This window comes from Mastigoproctus giganteus, chromosome 11 (assembly GCF_048544385.1).
Source record: "Mastigoproctus giganteus isolate SK-2022 chromosome 11, ASM4854438v1, whole genome shotgun sequence".
Classification (NCBI taxonomy): domain Eukaryota; kingdom Metazoa; phylum Arthropoda; class Arachnida; order Uropygi; family Thelyphonidae; genus Mastigoproctus; species Mastigoproctus giganteus.
In genome coordinates, this window is record NC_143585.1 from 27,671,956 (window position 1) to 27,689,588 (window position 17,633).

The window sequence follows — 17,633 nt, forward strand, 5'->3', positions numbered from 1 at the left end:
TCCCAACTATTTCATTTCAGCCACACATTCTCTTCTACCAGTTAAGAAACAAAGGAGTTCGGTTCAGTGATATAAATAATGTCATATACATATAATCTGAAACTGATAGGTATTGGGCAAACTAGGTGTAGTTGAAACATCCTAGCAGTTCACTGTTATCTCAACACTACATTTACTACTTATCGATAGCCTTCTGCGCGCGCGTGTCTGTGTGTGTGATACCTTTACAACGAAGTAATGCTCTTGGGGTAGCATAGTGGCGATAATCGCCAGCATCCCCACACCACCTTGGAAAGCTCGGGTTCGAATCCTGTCACTAACGGGTGGAACTTTTACTGTTTGGTTTTTTTTTTTTTTTTTTTCACCCTGTGGATAGGTTAATCGATCTCAGGCGTGGACAGCAAGGCCTCCCTCCCCGGGAACTCGAGTTTTTCGTCCAGAAACACAAACAAATCGACCAGAGAACGCATGCAATTTTGGACATATTACACATAGGCAGACGAGCTGTTTTTCGGGTGGCCCTTAAATGACAGGATTTTTTTTTCTTTTAATTTTTCCCACATACCGCATCCCTACTATTCTGTCGACCTCCTTTATATCGCATGGTGCAAACATGTGATGCTATAACTAAAGCGTTTCATTTCACGAAATGGGTAGATCTACATATAAATTGGCTACTCAGTGTACAAGGTACCCAAAAGAAAACTAAACTATTGTGCAATAAAGCATGATGACACAGATGACAACGTAAAATTCTACTTACACATTTATCAAATGTTCTTTCGTCATTAATCGTGTTTTAGATTCTATATTGAGAAATAAGTTTTATCCATTTTGGTTATTACACTGGTGACGATTAATCAATATGTGAAATTTTAGCATTAATTCATATACGTTATAGGCTTATAGAGACGTATCGTATATCAGAGATAAATGACTATTGTTTTCGTTATTTATTTATTTTTGATATGAGTAGACTATAAAAATCTCGTAGCGAGCATCCGATAATATCATGGATACCACGTTGCTCGGAAGCTGGAGGTTATCCAAGTCCCTCTAATAGTCTGTGTTCGCTTTTTTAAAAAAAATCATCGGAGAATAATAAGTAGGTAAAAAGTTAGTTCAGAATAAGTGACTCAGCAGCTAAGATCATAAGGCATCATGCAACTCTTGCCTAAGACCGACTAACTGAATGCAAATAATAACAAGATGTGGAGGAGCAGCTATATAGGCACTGTTCGAAGATTATATAAATAGGACTCTCAATCCTTTAAATAGTTAATAATATCGAGTAAACAAAATGAACATCTTTCATTAACAATTTTTTTTTATTTAATCGATCCGAAGCTTACACAACTGCAGTATGTCCTCGTGAACAGCACAGTTGGTAGAATCGCTGTCCTCCATACATCGAGTGTAAAAGACCTGAATTTAAGTCCTGTTGATGATATGAGGAATTTTTTTTTTGGGCCTTTTTCACAACGTGGCTGTTAGTCGGTATCCGGCAAGGGGTCAGCGTGTTTTTTTTTTTTTTTTTTCTCTCCTGGAAACTTAGGTTTTTCGTCCAGCAAATAGAAAATCGACTACAGAACACAAGCAATTTACAGACAATATACAAGGAGAAATATGGCCTTAGTCGCTGATGCTCCTAAAACCCTACTACTACTACAACAACCATCACATTATTCGTGTCCCATAATTTCTTTGTTTGTCCATAAACAAAAAAGGTCATTTCAACTTATCCTTTACCGACTACTACAACTATGCACATCAGAACTGCTTTCAAGCGCTTTCTCAGATGCATAAAGTGCGTAGTAGCTTCAGCATATCAATCTGTACGCTCATAAGCTCCCAGTGAACTCACAAAATTTTATATTTAGTTCTTTTAGAAAGATTTGTGGAGTCAGTCGAAATTTAATTAAAACCAGATATATAGAAATCCGAAAATTTCATCCATGGGTTATCTCGAGTTATCAATGTATAATTAGTTGAAATATTGGAAACTATAGCAGTGACTTAATTTAAGAAGACAGTGGGTAATATGGCGGATAAGCAGAAGGAGAAATAAATTCTTAATTTAAGAAGAGAGTTGGTAATATGGCGGATAAGCAGAAGGAGAAATAAATTCTTAATTCAAGCACAGTGAATCTCCTAGAAAAGAGTTCAATATTTTTTAATTAATTTACTAAATATATAAATAATGAATTATTAGTATTTGTTTATTTTATTAATCACGGAAGATCCGTGAAATACTTGTTGCATTTCAATTTTTATTAAAATTTAGAAGGAAATAGATAAAGGGCATTACAAAAAGTTCAATGAATATTACATTACGCTCAACTTTTTGTGATATACTTATTTGTTATGCTTTCCACTAATTAAAATTTAATTAATTGGTGAAAGACAGTCTAATATTATTTACTTCTCATTTCTATTAATCATAGGAAATAGAAAATTTCAATCAATTTAAAAAAAATCGAAAGTACTTGAAACATAAACAATGCGTACATTACTTTGTTCTTTGCTATATTTGAGTAATATCCTTCTACTAAATAGTAGAAGAACGAACAATTTACGATTAAAAGCTACAATTAAAACTGAAATGTTAAGACTACCTATCTTAGATCAGTGATTTCTTTTATGAAAAGTTAATTCCTCAAAGAGCATCCAACGCCAATGTACGCTAAAGTGGCTACAGATATCTGATAAATATTTGAAAGTTATAAAACTTCCTACAAACATTAATATTATTTCAAAAATTTTGTAATAATTTAATGGAGCACAAATCAGTTCTGAACATAAGCTAAGATCGTATCTTATCTGAAGAAAACTCAGTTAAGACATTAACAGAATAACTCATTACAAGGACACCAGCTGGAATACTGCTTTACTAGAGTAAGTTGACCATTTTTCACAAAAGATGGAAATAGCACGAAAAAGGACTACAGGTAAGATTAATGGTTTGCACAAATTCATTCATCATACATTCCAAGAACGTGCTTTCAGTTTTAAAAATAATCTTGGAAGCAATATGACAAAATTATGGAAAATGTAATTTAACATTCCCAGAATGGGGAAGTTAAACTCAAAGAGGCTGATGATATCTTCTTTTCCTTTTTTTTTTTTTTTTTTTTGTTTCTGCAGTTTGAGAGAACATTTCAAAGAATAAAGTATTTCAAGTAGGGTGGTATCTGAAGGTTGAACTAAAAGAAATTTTAAAATACACGAGCATGATAAATTTTCTATAGCAGACCTGTAGGGCACAACATAGGCTACTTACTTTGAGGAAACAGAACATTGTTATTACGTGAGACAGAAATTTATATACGCAAGGTAAATGGATTTTATAATGGAGAATAAAGAAGCCTTGTTGTTTCTATAGCACGGAACCGCATCTGAAAACGTCCTGTGAAAAATGTAATGAATTTTGATGACTGGCCTTCCCATCGTTCAATACCATTCAGGTCGGGCACACGATACAGGTAACCTCTATCGTGTGCCCGACCTGAATACTCCAATTAACTGTATTTAAAAACTTTTTGATTATGCGAAATCACATTTACATAAAAATGTATAAACAAAATTTGAAAATATAAATTACGCACTACACAAATCAAAATTTAAAACTTAAAATGTGTATAAAATAGGAGAACTATACAATTTAAATTAACTAAAACAACCGAAAACGAAACATTCTTTTCATATTCGTATATTTCGAATTAAATAATTGGTCAATTTCCTCGATTGAAACTGATTGGTTGGTTGTTGTAGGGTTTAAGCGCATCAGCAACTCAGGCCATATTGAAAAACTGAAATATGGCTTAATATAAGTCATTATATTACGTAACATGTCAGTAAATTTCTCTGGTCGATTTGCTGTTTGCTGGACGAAAAACTCGAGTTTCTGGAGAAAATATCATGCTATCCTTGCCTAGGCCGACTAACTCAGCTACAGTGTGAAAAAGGCCCATGAAAATTCCTCGCGTAATTGATGGGATTCAAATTCAGCTATTTTCCACCAGGTGTGCGGAGGCTAGTGATAATAGCAACTGAGCTACCCACGAGTGCCTAGGTTGAAGCATCCAATGGTACTAAATAAATATGGTGCTTAACATCCCCATCCCCTCATGTTATTATTAATGAGATCTCACCGTAACTATATTTTAGATACAGACCTACTTTCGTTGACCTCTGAATTGAAATTCTGGCCAATGAAATTTTTAATTTATTGTGATTCTTAATATATAATTTTATCCTCTTGATTTTCGTGGACTAACTTTTTTTTTTTTTTTTCCATTCCACTGGTGATATATTCTGGCTTATGTTACCCATTTATGGAAAAATTCAATGGAAAAGTTCGGTGAAACACAAGCAGTTGTTTTTGACATCTCAAAGGCTTTCGATAGTGCTTGGCGTAAAGGTCTTCTAAACAAGCTTTCATCTTATGGTTTGCCAACTGTTTTTTGTAATTGGCTATCCAGTTTTCTCTCTGATCGCTCACTGAGGGTGATGGTAGATGGCTCTCTGTCCTCTAACTTCTCCACTAATGCTGGTGTCCCCCAAGGTTCAGTTTTTCCCCCCACTCTTTTCCTCTTGTATATTAATGACCTTCATCCATTGACAGGAAATCCTATCCATAGTTTTGCCTATGATAGCACATTGCATTCGACTTTCCATTTTGAGAAACCTTGCCCTGCTCAATCAGCTTAAACTTCTCGAATATCCGCTACCAATTCCTTAAATGCCGATTTCCAGGTAAGTCTCCAGTGGGGCAAAGACAACTTAGTTGATTTCAATCCTTCTATAACTCAGTCTTGTCTTATATCTCGCAAAAAGGATTCTTCTGCTCCTATGCTTATGTTTGGTGACACTCCGATTTCTAGGCAAGATGATATATCTCTTTTGGGTATTACCCTGACTTCTAATCTGTCTTGGCACATGCACATTACAAATATTGCTTCCTCTGCATCTAAAAAACTTCGTTTTCTCTTTCGCTCTCGGCGTTACGTTTCTTCTAAACAGCTGTTCACTCTGTACAAATCGCAAATCCGCCCTGTCATGGAATATTGTTCCCAGATGTGGGAACAATATTCCATGACAGGGAGGATTTGCCCCCCAAACCTCTCTCAAGCTTCTAAATTCCATTCAGAAGAGGGTTAATTAATGACTCATCTCTAACAGAGTCTCTCCACTCGCTGCCTCATAGATGTACTGTTTCTGCTGCATGCCTTTTCTACAGATACGTCCATGGGCACTGTTCTTCTGAATTGGCTTCTATAATTCCCGCTCTCTCTTTCAAAACAGTCGGAACACGTGTCGGCACCAGCCAACATCCATTTACTGTTCAACTCCAAACTCACAGAACCAACTTTTCATCTTCCTCGTTTATTGATTCAACTGCTGTTTTCTGGAACAACCTTCTTCATACGTATTTCCTGAAAATTACAGTCTACAGAAGTTCAAGTCTAATGTCAACAAATATTTTCTTTCATCTTCTCAACCTCCAACCCAAGCACGTACTATAGGTGCTAATACCTCTTGTGTTTGGGGATGTCATAAAAAAAGAAAATCCCCCTTTATATTAAAAAAGGAATACATTAAATGTAGTTGCAATAAATAAATTATGTAACTAAAACTTGTTAATATGGGACTTCGTTCCCTTAACGAGTTCATACTCATACTTGTTAGTGTGGACCTTATAACGAGATATTCATACTCATAAGTTTACCAGAAACTCGTACTTGGCGAGTCCCTAGTGCCGACCATCATGCCACGTTCAAAGTCACTTAAGTCTTTCATTTTGCCCATTCTCATACAGAACTGTCCATATATAGCTTTTCTACCTATCAACCCACCTGCTTTATATCACATGATACGAACACGTCATGCTCTTACTGAAGGAGTGCTCCATTTCGTAGTAGGTGTATCTAGTAAAGTGGCTATTCAGTGTATAGTATTTGAAACATCACTTGCAACGCTGCTTATTCTAAAGAATTACTGCGGATTTCTAACCATAACAAATTCTTAGATTCTACCCAGTATTCAGTATTGATAGTTACCAATTAATCAATTAACCAATCGAAAATATCGATAGTTTAGCATCCTAGTGCGTGGGAGCTGCTTCCAGCTTTATATTTTAGTTAATGGTCAAGAGTTTTTGAAAACAGTGAACGTTTAACCACATCAAATGAAGCCCAGAATTTCTGTATCTGAGCTAAGATAAATACCGGAGAAAAGAATGCACTCTTGGAAATTTGGTATTTACAAAAATAAATTTACGAAATAAATTCCCATTCTCAGTTCCAAGAGATCGCAAATATTGTATGTGTAGTAGCAAAACCTATGTAAACTTAATTTTTGCTAAGCAGGGCAAAGTTATGAAGAGAAATATTTCTACGGAATGCGAAATTCTTCCACTCTTTATTTACCTCAAGAATGAAGAGACAACTTTATGATATCTCGAAAGATAATTTAAAGGCACATCAATCGTTAAAAAAAAAAACAAAAAAACACGCATATATATATATATATATATATATGAAAAGTTTCATAGGTAGTTTACTACCAAAGACAGGGAAGTTCTTAACTTGAAATGTTCGTTAAGAATTCAGTTAAAACAATTAAACGTTTACAACCTGCCATTTTTCTCGTTTCACTGCCATTTCCTAGTCTTAAAATGAAACAAACTTCACAGTCACACGAGAATTAGAAACCTTATACTGTAATATTTTAAGTCTAACTTTTCAAACACTCATGCCCTTAAGCCAGTCCGTCACAACGCAAGCAATATGGAGCGTTGTCCTGCTAACACAGATATGTGCCTTGCTTCGACTTGCTGCCACAACGTAGGTAACATTTATTGTCCGGGATGTTTAGACAGACTTCAACATTCCCGAGTTTGTCCAAAACAACAATAGTCCCGCGCCAAACCATGAAAAAACAGCCCCAAACCATCACGCTGCTTCCACCAAACTTCAATGCTGGGACAATACAGTCCGGTAGGTAGCTTACTCCAGGCATGTCTCACCAAGCACACCAACAGACTGGTAGGCCTGACTCGTCGCTCCAAAACACAGCTTTCAATGGTCTACGGGCCAAAAATGGCGGGACTTACGGCAAGCTAGAAGGCGGCCGGCATTAGTTAGGGTGATTAATGGCTTGTGGACGGCTGCCCGTCCGTAGCAACCTATATCATACAGTGTTCTGCGCACTGTACTTGTGCTGATGTCTTAATTATAACTATCACTGAGGGCATGTGTGTGCCGCGACAACGTCGCCCGGCGTTCCGAGTGGACGATTTTTCGTAGAGCTCTCCTATCACGTTTCGTCAGCTTCGGGAGGTTTTCCGTGTCGTTTCATGAGAGTTTCAGCACCAATTCGCTTCCGTTTCCAGATCACATCACTAATCAACCTAGATATCTTCAGTGCAGTTGAAATTCCACGTACAGACTGACTTCTTGTGTAGTACCCTATTATCATTCCACGTTAAAAGTCAGTTAATCCGTCGATCGCAGCACCTTGCATTCACCAATGTATACAGTACTATTTTCTTGAAGGACTACAAGCATATTTATAGTTGTCTGACACACAATGCTTGGGTAGGCCGTGACCAACTATCACGTTGTGTTGGGTTTTAGCCGCTTGTTGTTGTTGTTATTTGGTTTTCAGGAGCATTAGCAACTAAGACCATATTGCTCCGGGAATATGCGGTGTTCATTCCCTGACCTTTCTGCATCCTCGGTATTTGGTGGTGACGGGCTCGAACCCCGGTCTAATCAAGAAGCGCGTGCTACGCACTGCTGCTCCTTCCCACCTGGCTACGGAGGCGCCGGTTTTAGCCGCATCAGCAACTTAGGCTATATTACGCGTATATATTATGTCTGTAAAATACGCGTGTTCTGTGGTCGGTTTGCCTGTTTTCTGGTTTGTTTGTTATTTGGTTTTTAAGAGCATTAGCAACTAAGGCCATATTGCTCCGGGATATGTGGTGGTCATTCCCTGACCTTTCCGCATCCTCCGTATTTGGTGGTGACGGGCTCGAACCATTTTTTTCTGGTTTAAACCCCCGAGTTTCGGGAGAAAAAACATTTCATCCTTGCCTGAGACAGACTAACTCAGCAACGTTGTGAAAAAGGTCCATAAAAATTTCTCGCGACAGTGACGAGATTCGAACTTGGGCCTTTTCCACGGTGTAGGGCGGATAGCGATTCTAACTGAACTGTGCAAGCAACCCACGAGGGCAATTATCAACGGAGGAGTGTCGGGATATTAACGGTAGAGCAGTGTACTGTCTTATCCATAATAATAAAAAAAATAATAATTTACACCTGCAGTTAAGTTGCATAGATCAAATGTGGATATTAGGTCACGTGTGCAAACCTGAGTGAATTCTTGTGACAAGTATATAAAAAAAATGTGACCGTCTGATAGTTGTTCATATTTAGATGCACCTGCTGTATGTCCTGTCTGTTTGAGAGAATACAGTTCTATGTGCTCAAAATTCATCTATCCCTAGATAGATGAATATGCCTATAAAATAAAGTGTTCTTGTGTATGTGTAGCATGTCAGGTGTGTACGTGAACCGAGTACATGTTGAGCGTGTGTTGTTCTGACGGGTCCTCCCAATTAGACTGCGGTGGAGGCAACCTATCAGGAACTCCTCCCCCCCCCCCGCCTTTCTGACGTCATGCTTCCTTGTTCAAAGGCATGGCGTGGGATCTGCTGAACTGGCTTCAGCTGGTCGGAACAGTGTGGGATTTGTAACGGAGAAGTACTGTATGCCCAAAGTCCGATCTCCCTGTCCCGCACAGGGCATTTGATTCGCTAACTTTACTCCCCCTTAATATCAGTATCCTCTCCTCACTTCCCCACCCAAACTTTTCGCCTGGTGGACTCTACCACATAGAACTTTTTTAAATGTTCTTGTTTACACTCCGGTCAGTGGAGTTTACACAATAAATCATCAATATAAATGTTAATCGTATTTAGCAGCCACGGGCTTGAATCCCGGTCCACTCAAAGAGCGCGTGCTAGTGCACTCACGCTCCTGACCACTCGGCTACGTTTTCTGCTGTTAACAGTCCTTCCCGTGGAGAATGGGTTCCTCCAACAAGGATGGGACCCTCTATCCCTTTAACTTCCAATTTCCAAGTGGAAAATTTTCCTATCATCCACCTTCCTTATCTTCAACACTGAAATATTACCCTCGCGCTCCCTTTCCAGTAAACACTTAGTTTTTTTTTTTGGAAAGGAAGCGACCCTGCCGGAGTCTTTACACCCAGTCTACCTCTTCGTGGTGGAGAACAGCCAACGGGGATTCCACTAAGGGCCACGCGGCTAAACGGCCGGAGGAACAACATACCGATACAACCCAACGTTCCAGTAAGCAGACTACACTATCTCTGGCCTTTACAGGGTTTGTATTGCGACACAGATTCGAAGGGAGTTGGGGGGAGGGGAGCAGTCCGTTGACAAGAAACACTATATCCATTATAATAAAAGAGCGTATGTCTATTATACTACCCTATAACTCCAAGATTATAAAACTTGGAATACTAAACTATTTCTAGCGATGTTAATTTTTTATAAAGACATTAATTCTTTTTATGAGTAATTAAACTTTCTAATTAGTATCCTGCATAAGAGGGCGCCATTATCGACCTGCAGGAAAATAAGAGACAGAAGTTTTTCTCAAAATAAATAAAACACTATTTCACTTCACGAAGTTTATAAATACTTCATATTCTATTTCTATATTTCATGTCTATTAAATGAGAAGAAAAATTAATATACAGTATCTTGGAAAATTTGCGATATTAATTAATTTCCATTAAAAGGAACGCCATTATGACTAAACAGACGAATTTATCAATTCGTCTGTTAGTCATAAAGTGGAATGAAAGGAACACGATGGCCGACTGTGCAATATTTACAATTAGCAGAAGACGAAGGGCAGGAACAGGAAGTGGGTGGAAGGTACCAGCCACCTACAAGAGAATTTTAATTAAAGAAATAGATGAAATGAGGCGGAAAAAATTACCTTATGGAAATAAAACACAGAAAGCACTAAAATTAATGCAGTAACTGCGTATTATTTATTATATTCATGATAAATAAAAACTGCTAATATTATATTTAAGTAATAAAATTTGCGTTACTAAAACTACCTACGTATGCAGACTTCAGTTTACTCTCATATACGTATATTGCTAAAATAATGGCTAGCTAGCCTTCAGCAAAGCAGTCAATCATTTTCTTTGAGTCACGCCTCCTTGCACGATCGTAGGGACAATTTCCTATAGAAATTGTCGCTAAAGCTGAAAGGCATTATTGTTGGGACATTGCACTTCTTTATGGTCGCTGGGCCGTTGCAACAGACAGGTGAATGGTTAGGAACATTTTTTAAGTTTTTTAATAATTTTTTAACGAAGAAATCGTTTAACATTCTCATTGATTTATTCCAAAATTACTATTTTACTCCACGGGGGACGTGGACATCAGCTGTGCTTGGGACGACAATAAGTTTACACCTGGACCTAAAACTGATGAGAGCAACCGAAAAAAAAAAAAAAATGGAGAATGTGGCCACATTCTCTAAGTTGCATTCCAGCCAAACGTATAAATTCAAATTTGGACATTTTTAGAGGCTTGTAGATAAGACAAACAGCAATGTCGTTTGACAAGTTAGTGATAAGTATATCATTCAGCACGTTATACATCAAACTCCAAAAGCTTTCTTTTTTTTTTAATAAAAATGCAACTCAGGGAATTTCATCCGAAATTCGAATACCAATATTTTAAAATTTAAAAAGTCTGTCTTCGAGTCTAGGCTTTGGAAAAGCTATAAAGTATACAGCGTTGCCTATAAATCTCTGTGTTCTCTGAACCATCACAGTGAAAAACAAGACTTTATGTGTTCTCTTACATACTGTTCGCAGGTTATCCTTTACCACCCCCCTATTCGCCCCTACCCTCTTCTGGTGTAGTAGTAGAGTGAGCTTATGCGGCCTCGGTTGATAAGTGACGGTCAAATAAAGTTTATTACTCATATTTCCCACTGGGCCTGGTATTCGAAGGGCCATCGTATATTCTCATTTATTACTCGCCTGTTATATAGTGCACCTGCCACGTGAAGGCTTCTGTAATCAACACTGCGTTGTACATTTGACGTCAATGGCACGTCACAATAGATATACGCCACAGGTTGTTGCACAAAGTGCTGCTGGCAAACGACAAACATAAACAGCCAGATGATCTTAAGGACTACGCCTACGGAAAAATAGCAGAAATCTCCCAGATGGTGCATAGAATTCAGTTTATTACCATAACTTCTTGTGGTATTTCATTTTTGTGTTTTGCGTGCGAGATTTAGGATGCCACTTTGCCTTCCAATGGACATTAGTAAAACCTGAACTGCTTAAAGCATGCATCGTTTGGAGAAAAGTATATTTTAACAAAAAAATGTGTATAGCCTATATCGCAAGGTGAGTCACATGGAGTGCTATAAGCAGTTTCCTCGAAACTAAGAACTACTTTGAAATTATTTGGGGAAATTTCTTATGCATAAACTTCATACTAATAGGAACTTGAGGCTCTTTTAGATGGGGGGGTACTGGTTATTTACTTAAAAATTTTAGAGACAGTGGCACAAGAGTAAAGCGATTTTATATTTTGAAAACATTCATCAACCTGAGTAATTTTTTATGCTAAGATTTTTTCTTATGTCGGACTTTTGAGACAATAATGATCATTAAAGTCCAATATCCTGCCCACCCCTGAAAATTTGTTTATGCAAAAATCTTTAAAGGAAGAAAATGGAGTTATGCTGTTGTTTAACTGGTGTTTCTGATAACCTGTCTTTTTTTTTTTGTGTGTATACCGGAAGCTGCAAAAGTTTCCAATGGCCTCTCGCATCAACGAGCTGTTTTCGACCACAGGACGCTGTTGGCTGGATGTTATTGGCTATTTAAACCAAGCTCGACATATACCAGACAGTCATAAGTGAAAATTTCCAGCAGCTTTTTCAGGTACGACTTTCTGGCCCGACTACCATGGGTGGGGGGGGGGTGATTGCGCATAAGCTGCTTTGGTATAATGCCGACTACCATGGGTGGGGTGGGGGTGATTGCGCATAAGCTGCTTTGGTATAATGCCGACTACCATGCCACGCCATCATATTATCACCGTCCTCCCAAAACCGGGTGGAAAAGACCTGAGTTCGAATCGCGTCAATGACTCGAGGAATTTTTATGGGTCTTTTTCATAACGTGGCTGAAGAAGTCCATTACAAAGATGCCCTTGCAGGGTAACGCAGAAATATATAAATATATATAACTATAAAAAATTATATGAAAAGGAAAGGGAGGAAAATGGAAAGAATAATTTTATGGACCAGGGCTACTGATAGCCAGAAAGCACGCAACGACCATAATTGTATTATGTACAGATAAATAATAGCTGCTGAGAAAAGAAAAGGGAAAGATAAAAAAAAAAAGAAAAGATGAGATGGGTAATATAGCTACTAAAAAAAGGTGAAAATACATTATAAATACTTATATATAATTATACTCTCGCATATCGCACAAACCTGGAGTCTCTTCAAGTGTCAACCACCACAATTGCAAGACAAAACGACAACACAGTGTCCTCTGTTTCTAACATAAAGTACGTGCCATGGCAAAGTATAATTAATAAATAGAATTAAGGGAAACAGATGAGGGAAAATTTTTAGAGACACCCAAAGTAAAAATATATGTGGAAATAAGGGTATAAAGGATATATAGAAAGCAGGCATTTAATTTAAGGTTGACACGACATGGGAAAAAACCAAAATATATGGAAAGAAAATATATATACGCCTGAGAAATTAAATTAAAGCGAAGAACTCTTAATGCAGGATTGAGCCCAAGCAGCCAGTGACGGGAATAGTGGTAAGAGGCATGTGGATGTAATAATAATATATAGCATGTGGTAGATGTACACATTACTGAAACAAAGGCAAATGAAAACTAAAGAACAAAATTATGTAGAACGCAGTAAACAGAATGTGTAAATAAGACAGTGAAATGGATAATTAAAACTAAAGAAAATATGGACTGAATGGTTACAGAAGCGAATTTACCTAATATGATAGAAACTAATAATATGACAGGAAGGAGTCAAAAGAACCACGAAGGAGAAAGTAAACTAATTAAGGATATAGATTACTGTAGCGACCTCAGACGGTAAAAAATGTGAGTGGGAGGAAAACGTATCCAAATTAAAATTTTTGAATAAAATTTAGAATAAAGAAAAAGTATCCATGAAATGAATGCAAAAAAGGAGAGATAATCACCAATAATGATTTTTGAAATATCACCAATAACGTGCCGTTACCCTACCACTAAAAGAAAAAAAATGGAAGACACCCAGTGGATACAGTGTTCATTATTCATGCAGAAGCATTCTGCAAATTGCATTCACAGGTACATGTTTTCTACAGTAGAATACAATGGCAACTAGGTGCGTTATGTACAAAATATACACACCCAAACACATGAGATCGGAAAAAAATTATTAAATTTTATTCAAGAAGGTAAGAAGCCACATATACTAGACAATAATAAGATATAAGCTAATCGAGAATTTCATTAAGACAAATCTGATAAGAAAAGAGTTTTTTGAAATTAATAACATTGAGTGCCTTATGAAACTGATATTGTACATAAGGGAAATGAATTTTCTAATGCTATTGATCATCATATTAAAATCATTACATAATAGCAATTCTAAGAAATTGAGAAAGAATAATGTTAGAATGCATGTTTTTAGAAATATTTGATAGCCAATGAGTAAAGTTGGCCACATTAAAAATAAATGCATCACGTTTGTTATACGAGTGTTAATAAGAGTAGACTCATCATTAATACTTATGTCCAAGTCCAGATAATTAGCTGCATGGTCACAGGAATTGTTTTTTTTTTTTTTTTTTTTTTTAACAACAAAAGTTCTTGGGGATAAAGATAGCCGAAGTCTTCAAGAAATTTAGGATAATTAAACACACATATGTCGTCAACATATCTAAAGAATATGACATTTTTGGGAAAGGAAATTTCAAACCAATAAAGGTATTATTGATTGGCAATAATACAAGAAGCCGGACTATCCATAGGTGTACATTGAATTCGTTGATAAACGGTATTTTCGTCAAAGACAAAATTGTTAAAAATACATTGCTTGACCAGGTTATTTCAGAAAGTGGTATTACATTTTATTATACGTTTGTGGTCCTGATTTATTTTATGAAGAACGTTATTTAGATTATTCAGATCGATGCTGGTGATAAGACTATGGAAGTCAAATACTGATATACAAACATTTGCACTTATTACACCATTCTAAAAATTTCTGGAGAGTCACCGAAGGCGTCCAAAGAGATGGTGTTCAGTTCGGCGGCTACGTTTTCCTTTATGTCTCCAATATCCTGAAATCTCTTTATTTTAAGAGCAATTTCACCTTGGGAAGGAGAAGATTTCCGTTGGTGTGAAATCGGAAGATTAGTGGATGGTTGATGATTCCTTGTTTCGTCAGAATTGTCTTCACAAGTGTGGAATGCGCGGGGCATTATCGTACAACAAGAACCAGCTGCCTTTCTATCGAAATTGTGGCCTGTTCCGAATACGCTTCAATATTATTTGAAGCGCCTACACGTAAAACGCAGCATTGACTCTCTCACCTTCAGGTACTAACCCCTTATGAATCACGCCGTTCGCCAAAAAACAAGATTATCATCATCTTGATCCTAAACTTCTGTAAACGAAAAGTTTCGGGCATTGGTGATGATTTTGAAGTCCACTGCATGCTCTCGTTCTTCTTTTCTGGCCCATATTGAAACGCTCAACATTCATCTCCAGTGACAATACATTCGAGAAAATTAGGATTGTCTTGACAATTTTGGATGAGATCTTCTCGTAATGAAGCTGTTCGTTGCTTCTGTTCATCCGTCAGGCTCTGCGGCACAAATTTTGCACCGATCTTCCTTTAACCAAAATTTTTATGCAGAATTTGACGAGTGTCGTCTCCTTATTCATATTCACCTCATCAACTCATTCTGAGGGTTAAACAACTATCTCTTGCCACAGTTTCCCGAACCTTTGCAACCTCTTTCCTCATTTCTACATGATGACGGAGGTTCACTTCTTGGGTAATCGCGAAAATCCTCACGTCTGTCTGTCATTGAACCGCTTATGCCATTCAAACTCAGTACTTAACGTTTCTCAGGACTTAACGTTTCGTCATCATTAACAGTTTTTAACATTTCATATGTTTCTGTTACAGATTTTCCCAGCTTAAAGCAAAATCCGATATTTGTTCGTTGCTCCATTGAAAAATCGTGACACGGAACGTTAATGTTACTAACGAAACTAGTTGCTACTTAAAACCTGTCAACTAATGGACAATGTCGATACCACCAACAGATAGTCCACTATCTGTTGGTGGAAGTTTGAACTACAACATACCAATTTCGTTTATTTTCAAACTCACTGAACATGACCGCAACAGCACTAGTCCGGAAAGTTTATTGGCACACTTCGTATATGCTAGTTCTAATGCATCTTGAAATATATATTATACACTATTCTGCCAAAACTCATGAGGTACAATTGTCATTACGAACAAAGCATGTATTTATTCAAAGAAATTAATAGCGAGTTCGATGTCAGTATGGCTCCAATGCGTCAGGGAAGACGTTCTTCTGCTAATTTCTGTTAGAAAACTAGAAATAAGGATAAGGGCAGTCACAATGCCTCGCCGTGTGACTGCCCTTATCCGGGCGAAAAGTGGACCTACCTGTTACTAGGTAGATATCCCATGATTTCTGTCCACTCAGTGTACTTTTTTACATACGGTTCATCCCAATGATGTTCAGTTGGAAAGAGGTCAGCTCTGTGATGGCCACTCAAATGTTCCGATATTATTGCCGATTTTTGTTCCTATTATTGTGGCCCATCCATACTATGAAGCATTTCTCAGCTCCACTAAAAGAGGGTAAATTTAGCCTTGCCCTAATTTCTCATTCAAGTTCATCCTTTGCTCTCGGCGGCAGCGCAATCAATATAATTACCGTGGCTGAGTTAGTCGGCCTCAAGCGAGGTCGAACGGGTTTTTTACTCCAAGGGAACTTAGGTTTTTCGTCTAGAAAATAGACAAATCGATCACAGAACACACGAAAGTTACATACACAATATACTGATCCCTCATAGCTAAGTTATTTTGGCGCTTAACACAGATACCAGTATATACACTGAAAGGGCCGAATTCAGGAACGTAGCCGAGTGGGCAGGAGCGGGAGTGCAGTAGCACACTACTGCACTCCCTTGAACCCCGGGAGTGCAGTAGTGTGCTACTGCACTCCCTGACTGCTGAATACGGTCGATCTGCCAACCCGCACTGGACCAGCGTGGCAGATTATGGTCCATTTCCCTCAGCATGAATTGTTGAGGAGGCTTCCATCCTGCAGTGGGTTGATAATGGCTGCACTTTACCTTTTTTTACCTAGTTCCTGGGAAACGCGACGCTGTCACCCCTCTCGCTAGTGGACAAAGCCACCGCTTTGCAGGTGTATAGGTACACTGCATCACTGCATTCACGTAGTTCGATGTCATTCGATGTCAGTATGGATAAACGTCGTGAGTTAACCGATTTTGAAAGAGGAATGTTGATGCAACGGAGAAATCTCTCATTTCTCCGTTGCATCAACTGTTATCCTTGGCCTAGCGTGGACCAGCGTGGCAGATTATGGTCCATTTCCCTCAGCATGAATTGTTGAGGAGGCTTCCATCCTGCAGTGGGTTGATAATGGCTGCACTTTACCTTTTTTTACCTAATTCCTGGGAAACGCAACGCTGTCACCCCTCTCGCTAGTGGACAAAGCCACCGCTTTGCAGGTGTATAGGTACACTGCATCACTGCATTCACGTAGTTCGATGTCATTCGATGTCAGTATGGATAAACGTCGTGAGTTAACCGATTTTGAAAGAGGAATGTAGTTGGTAGTCACTCTATCGCGGAGGTGGTAGAGAAATCACACTATCCCCGTTCGGCAGTATTCTCTCTCTCTCTCTCATTTCTCCGTTGCATCAACTGTTATCCTTGGCCTAACTTTTTTAATATATTTTTTTTATAATTTAATTTTGTTCCTCCACTCTTTTCTGTCCTCTCAGTCTCCATTCTTCAATTTTCTCTTTTCCATAGCCACCCTCACTCCCTCCATCCATGTGCTTCTAGGTCTTCCTCTCCTTTTCCTTCTAGGGAGTGTCCATTCTATTGCTTTTTTTTAGGTAATATCTATTCTCCCATTCTCATAACATTATAGTCAAAATTATAGTCAAATTTTTCAAAATTACTTCACTTTAACAATTCAAAAAAAGGAAAATTCATTTTAGAATTATTACTAAAATAATGTATGGCATAGATAAATTAATACAATATACATGTAATTTAAAATAACAAAGAGAAAAAAGATTTCTCAATTCTCATTTTTCTCTTGTTATTAGAATTAATTTTTAACGCATCCGTTAGATTTCAATAATGATTAATTAAAAATACCTAAAATCAATAAATTAACAGTTTTTTCCTCTCTTATCAAGACAAA

The 17,633-nt window shown here is 37.7% G+C and overlaps 1 protein-coding gene across 2 annotated transcripts in view; it reads right to left on the reverse strand.

The window, feature by feature from the left end:
- Positions 1 to 17,633, reverse strand: part of LOC150077833 (oxidation resistance protein 1A-like) — a 374,929-nt gene that overhangs the window by 331,112 nt on the left and 26,184 nt on the right. The window lies entirely within an intron of this gene.